Below are 7,508 nucleotides of genomic sequence, written 5' to 3'. Positions count from 1 at the left end.
CCTTAGAATTGGTGAATTCGAAGCTCCTAATGCCTTAATTTCATATTTTATACTTAGGTGACCATAGGAGAATGAAAAGAACGAGAAACGGGCCAAAAATGGAAAAAATAGGCCAACGTAAGAAATCAACACAGCCTGGACTTCCTCACACGGCCAGACCACACGGCCATGTCAATTTGGAAGAATTAGAGCATGACTCACACGGGTGGACAACACGCCCGTGCCATTCTAACAGGCTCGACCACGGTCTGAAGTAATCGCACACGGGCGTGTCCCTACCGATCCCAAGTTGAGTCCAATTCGGAAATGGCCAATTTTGAGGGTTCTTAGGCATTCCGAAGCCTATAAATACACCCTAAAGAAGAAGGAAAGAGGGGAGGCACAGGGAGGAAGGAAGGAATTACTCGAAGAAAGCCGATTGATCCATCTCAGAAGCCGGATTCATCATCAAGACTGAAGATCTCCCCTCAATTTCCCTTCAAGAGTTTTGGGTTTTTCTTTATGTTTTGTATTCACTATTCTTCTGAGATATTTTCCTTTTTAGTTATGAACTAAATCCCCTAAATACCTAAGGGGAATGAAACCTAAGATGAATCTTGTTATTATTTTTTGAATTGTATGATAAATACTTGGCTTGTTCTTAATTATGTGTTCTTAATTCTTGTCTTGATATTCCAAGATATTGATTCAAGATAAGCTCTTATTTAGAGGAGGTATAGACTCTGTCTAAGAGTACATTTGTCATAATTAAGCAGAGTTGGTTGCGCACCTAGAGATAGGGTGACAAGATTTTGTCAGATTAGGGTGAAACCTAATAAGGGGATCCATAGATCGAGTTAATGCAACCCTACGGAGTTAATTAGAAAGAGATTTTAGTTATTCAACTTAGGGTTAGACGTTGTTAGTCTCGGGAGGGATAATAATATAATTTAGGGATTTCTATGGATCAAGTCAAATTAATAAATCATCTGATTCTGAGTCAAATAACAAGTGAAGTCTTGGTGGATTTTTCCTTAGGTATTGTCTTAATTCAATCATTTTCCAAAAGTAATTGTCCAATTTTATTTCCTGTGAATTCTTAGTTTAGTTAATTAGTTAGTGAAAACAAACCCCATTATTTTTAGGCTAGATAATAAAAAGACAGTCATTACTAGTACTTTTAGTTCCTTTGGGTTCTACAATCCGATCCTGCTAGAGCTATAGTACTGTTCGATAGGTACACTTGCCTTCATCGTGATAATAGTTAGTTTCAAGAACGATTCATTATAAATTTATAAAATTTATCACACGAATATCACGTATCAAATATAGATTAAACAAAAACAGAGGGAGCTAAAAGCAAATAACTGACTAAAAATTAAAATAGTGTTAACAAATAAAAACATAACAGAGGACTAGAAGAAAGCAATAGTAAGAGAAATAATGCTAAATAGAATGAATATTCATATTGAAAAAAATTAAGAAAAGTAAACTAAAATTAAAAATTGAAGAGCAACTAAGAAATAAGAAAGAAATAAAGAAAAATAATTTGAAATAAAATAGTTGAGGGAAAAAGAGGAAACGCAAAAGTAGTGGACGGGATGTGAATGGCAGTGGATGGAGCTGCTGGTCAGACGGTGGGTAGTAGGGGCGGTACACGGGCATGGGAGAAGATGGGGTGGCTGTGTGATGCGGTGGGGATGGGGTGGAAGGGAAAAAGGAAGGAAGGGAAAGGGAAAGAGAGAGGTAGGGGGTGGTCAGCCTGCAGTGTGGGTGGCCGAAATAGGGTATCGGCTTGGGGGGTGTTGCGGCAGCCAAGGGGGAAAGGGTTGAAGAAGAAGAGGAAGAAGATAAATTAGGGTTTGGGATTAGGGGTTTAAAAAGGAGGACGGCCATGTGAGACCCGTATTGGGTCACACAACCATGTCACACGCCCGTGTGGTTTGCGTCCAGCTCGTGTTTATCATGAAAATTAAGTGCCCAATCATCACACAGCCTGAGGACACACCCATGTGGTCAGGCCGTGTAACACCCTGTACCCGAGACCGTTGCCGGAGTCGAACACGAGGTGCTAACCGACTTAATTCATTTGCTTTCACAGTCCATTTTAAAAATTTCCAGGCAGTTGGCTAACTGCGTCACTGTCACCTTAAAAATCATATCTTGAGTTCAAAAACTCGAAAATCAGTTTCGTAATTTTTCCCTAAAACTAGACTCATATGTTCATCTACAGATTTGTTTCTAGAATTTTTGGTTGGGCCAATTACTACAGTTTATTAGTTAAAGTCTCCCCTGTTACAGGGTGCCACTACACTGACCTTCATGTATTACAATTTGGATATCTGCCTGTACAGGGCTTCAATACTGATTCTGTTTGTTTCTATAGAAACTAGACTCAAAAAGGAATCTATACATATATGGAATGACTTCTAAATGTCTCTGGTTAATTTATAATGAATTTTCAAAGTCAGATCAGGGGATCTAGAAACTGTTCTAGCCCTGTCTCACGAAAACTTTAACATCTCATAATATACTGTTCATATGAACGTTTTGTTACTTTCCTATGAAAATAGATTCATCAGGGTTAAATTACATAATTTATTCACTATTTAATTCCATTCCTACTATTTTTAGTTATTTTTCACATCCACATCACTGCTGCTGCCAGCATCTATTTTTAAGGTAAACTTTACCTATTTCATGATCCTCCATGGATCAACTAGAGTTTGTCATACATATTCCAAAAGTGATCATGAATAACCATTCCCATGGCTAACCGTTACCAACATTTCCATACCTCTCGACGGACAACATACAAAATGATTATAATGCTATGATCAAAGTATATTTAAGCCATTTTCGCATGGCTATCCAAATTTACACAAAACCAAGGGTACATGACCAACAACAAAAGGGTAGTCCTATACATGCCATTTCAAAGTTCAACCAAAAGTATACCAAAAGGAGTTTTGATAGTATGGGCGACTTCGACTTCAAAAATCCCGAGTCCGATAGCTGAAGAACCAAAATCTATAAAATAGAGAATTAAATAAACGGAGTAAGCATTAAATGCTTAGTAAGTTTTGAGCAAAGAATTTAAGCGCAACTGAAGTATAGCATTCATATAACTAAACGGATAATTCCATATATACATATTCTCAAATCATTCCTACTTCACATTCCAACCCCTATATTCATACATAAGGGATCATCTTAGCCAAATACCGAAGCTCATTACTCGATCGAGCGAATATTATTCAAGGAATCAACTATTCCAATGCACATACGAAACATACCTCATTGTTGGGATTTTACAAGAGTATTAACTGAAAATTTTTTTTTTTCAGCAAGATCGCTCATTCCCGAATCACGTACCTTCGGAATTTAACCGGATATAGCTACTCGTTCAAATGCCTTCGGGACATAGCCCGGTTATAGTAACTCGCACAAATGCCTTCGGGACTTAACCCGGATTTAGTAACTCGCACCAATGCCTTCGGGCTTAGCCCGGAATTAGTAACTCGCACAAATGCCTTCAGATCTTAGTCCGGATATAGTCACTTAGCACAAAGCCTTCGGGACTTAGCCCGGACATCATTCGAATAACCATGCACATTTATCAATAAATCATGACACATCTATATTTCATTTTCATTACCAAAGCTCAAACACAAGACACTTATCACACTTGCAATTTCGGCTCAATAGCCACATACAAAGAGCATGATTTTGATTTGCTTAAAACATGATCTAATCAAATCATAATCTAAGTTCCATTACTCGAAAACTTACCTCGGATGTGGTCGAACGATTTCGGCGGCTATTCGATAACTTTTTCCTTTCCCTTATCCAACTGTGGTCCTCTAAGCTCTTGAGCTAATTCAAACAAATTTAACTTATTAAAGTCTCATTATGCTAGCTTATGGCCGAATATGACAAGGAGTTTAATAGGTCATATGGCCACCCTTTAGCTGAAATACACAATGGTCATGCGCGCATTTTTAATCACATTAAGCAATTTAACACAATTCATTTGAACATCAAAGAGAAGCTCAAGGTACTTAGCCCATATATACATTAGACATTAGAGTCACATATGTACGAAATCACGAATCAAATTCAACATATTAGCTAATATTTCCCCTTTGCCAAATTTTCTAAGTCAAGATAAAAGCATCAATATGCTTGCCTCTAACCGAACACATACAACACAAATCTATTTCATGTGGCCGAATATACATGTCTAGGTTGAGGCCGATTATATGCTTAATACTTCCTACAAATATGGTTGCTTGTATTGACTACATACCATTTGTTTCAAATTCAAAACTCGGCTAATACACATATACACACTAGTAAATCAAACATTAACATTTGCTCTTCACCTTACTACCATTTCTCATCCAAACAACGTGAATAACAACCATATTTCTCCTCTACTTTCTACCATGGCGAATGCATCACAACACCATACCATTTCAATTTTGGTCATGGTTAAACAAAGAACTTAATGTCTCACTCAAAATGCTAAAAGAAGATTCAAAAGTCATCAATCCACCATCACATGCATCATTACAAAGCTTCATTTTTAGCATGTAAATGACATCAACACCAATCCACCTTAGCCGAATACCATCTCCATGACATAGCAAAGATTTGAACCATGGGCTAGCTAGAACTCAAGCTAACAACTAAAACATGCATGAATCTCATGGCACAACATCAAACATACCTTAGCCTAGTTACATGCATGGCCGAACCTCTTCAACCTTTCTTCTTCCTTTCTCCTTAAAATTTTCGGCCAAAGATGTTCAAGGATGAACACTTTTATTTTTGTTTTCTTTCCTTCAACTCACGGCAATGGGGGGGGGGGACAATCACACACATTCTTTTTTTTTTCTCCTCCTACTAACACTAATATTTTATTGCCCATGCTCTTTATTTTATTATTCCTTACATAATGCATTAACCCAACATGTCTATGACATGTTTTTTAGCCATAACATTTTGTCCACCCATGCTCATGGCCGGCCACGACATATTAGGGGGGGAAATTGACATGCAAGTCCTCCCTTTTGATTACATGCACTATTAGATCCTTGTAGATTAGCCTATCACATTTCAAAAGTGTCACACAAGTCCTATGTACTACATTCACATGCAATTAACTAAATCGAAGCTTAAAATTTTTGCACATTCATATTCACATATTTTAGACCATAAATATCACATTCAAATAATTTGGTGACTTGGTTTAGCGGTCCCGAAACCGCTTTCCGACTAGGGTCACTGTAGGGCTATCACAGGCCGTGTGGTGTACACGGTCGCGTCGCATGCCTGTGTGCTAGGTTCTTTGTAACACCCTGTACCCGAGACCGTTTCCGGAGTCGGACACGAAGTGTGAACGAACTTAACTCATTTATTTATACAATTCATTTTACCATTTCCAGACAAGCTGGCTAACTGCGTCACTGCCACCTTAAAAATCATATCTTGAGTTACAAAACTCGAAAACCAGTTCTGTAATTTTTTCCTTAAACTAGACTCATGTGTCCATCTACAAATGTTTTTCTAGAATTTTTGGTCTAGCCAATTAGTACAGTTTATTAGTTAAATTTTCCCCTATTTCAGGGTTCGACTACTCTGACCTCTGTGTATTACGAACCAGATATCTCTCTGTACAGAGATTCAATGACTATGAAGTTTGCCCCTAATAATAGTAGATCATATACTTGTTTTACTTCTTCCATGTAAAAATAGACTCATCGAGCTTCGATTCCATAATTTATCCATTATTTAATTCCATTTCTACTATTTTTAGTGATTTTTCAATTTCACAACACTACTACTGTCTGCCTCTATTATTAGAGTAAAATTTGTTTTCTATTAGAGTAATTTAGCATGCATATCACCAAGTATGATCATGACTAGCCATACCCAAGACTAATCATTACCAAGCACTTCCTTACTACTCAATAACCATATCATGAGTGTAACACCGGAAATGATTAGCCATGATAAACGGCATAATAATTAAATAGACTTTAACTGTTACTTCTAACTAAGTATCATAAAACCCAATTCAACTTAAACATTTACGCCATTTTCGCATGGCTAAAAGTATACATACCAAAGTTCAACAAAACATAATAGCCTATACATGCCGAAATGTTCTCTTAGACCAACTAAGAAGAAGATACCAAAAAGTTGCAAGCTGGTGCGATGACTTCGACGGTGATCCCGAGCACACAAAAATGGATCAAAGGAACCTAAATAAGTGACAAATAAACACACCAATGAGTATATAACTCAGTAAGTCATAAGCATTACATACCGTATAATTATAAGAGATCATAAGAGAAGCAAATAATGCAAAAAAAATCAGTTACTCCAACTATACCGAGCTACGCTATCATTTCTTAGAATTTCGATTTAATCTCATGCCAAGTCCTACAATCAAATCAACCACCAAAACAACCCAATTGTTTTAGACCCAATCCCTCAAAGCATGGAATTTTGATGCACTAGATAAATTTGAACCTACTCAGTACATGCCTCAAGTTCGATACTTTAGTTACTAGTTCTACCACTTCGTTCTTGCACGCTCATTTTATATTTTTAATCGAATTTGCACACATAGTGCTCGTCACACTCGCACACATAGTGCCATAGCACACCGCACACTCAGTGCATTGGATTTTCTCTTATACTTCAACACCCAAATCGGCACACATAGTGCTACTTAATTCCGTACACATAGTGCCACATGTTAACTCATTTCGATAAGGAAATTTACTTAATTTAAATAGCACATATGGTCATATTAATAAATAGGAAAATTATTCCAAGAGAACTCCTAACGAAAGGAATCCCTTTTATGATTCACTAATATTATTTATATACAAGCTAATCAACCTCACAGGAGTGCTTAAGGACTTACCTTATATTGGATGAAATGATTCCCAATCGACTACTCGATTATCTTTGCTTTGCCTTTGTTTGATTCTCCCCCTTTGATGTCTTGATCTAGAATAAACACATTTAGTAGTTTAATTTTCTTGCTGGATACTTATGTGTATAATTTAATGGTTTTCACTCCATTTCAAAACTATCCTTGTTCAAAATATCAAAACCTTAACCAATATTCGATTAATGCTTCAAGGCCAAATGTATTATCACTATTAAGGTAACCTAGTCTCAAGTATTTTTAATTCTAATATACAACATCATGAATCAACTCAACCTTATAAGCCAATATTACTCCTTCAATCGATTATCGAGAGTTAACAAAATATTATCACAAACATATACACCTATATGGCGAATATACCAAATTAAATTTAACCTTACTTATGTAATTACCTATAAGTTATTATACATCAAATTTCATACATTTAACCTTTTAATGCCTATTAACCATTCTTTTGATCTTAACCTAAAATGACAACTCCCATACTCAACATTTCAACCGAATTATCCCTATCACCCGAACTAAAATTCGCACCTTAACTTCATACATTTTTTTTTTA

The sequence above is a fragment of the Gossypium arboreum genome, chromosome 6 (assembly GCF_025698485.1).
Source record: "Gossypium arboreum isolate Shixiya-1 chromosome 6, ASM2569848v2, whole genome shotgun sequence".
NCBI lineage: Eukaryota > Viridiplantae > Streptophyta > Magnoliopsida > Malvales > Malvaceae > Gossypium > Gossypium arboreum.
The sequence above is the reverse complement of the archived record's forward strand: the minus strand, read 5'-3'. Positions refer to the sequence as shown.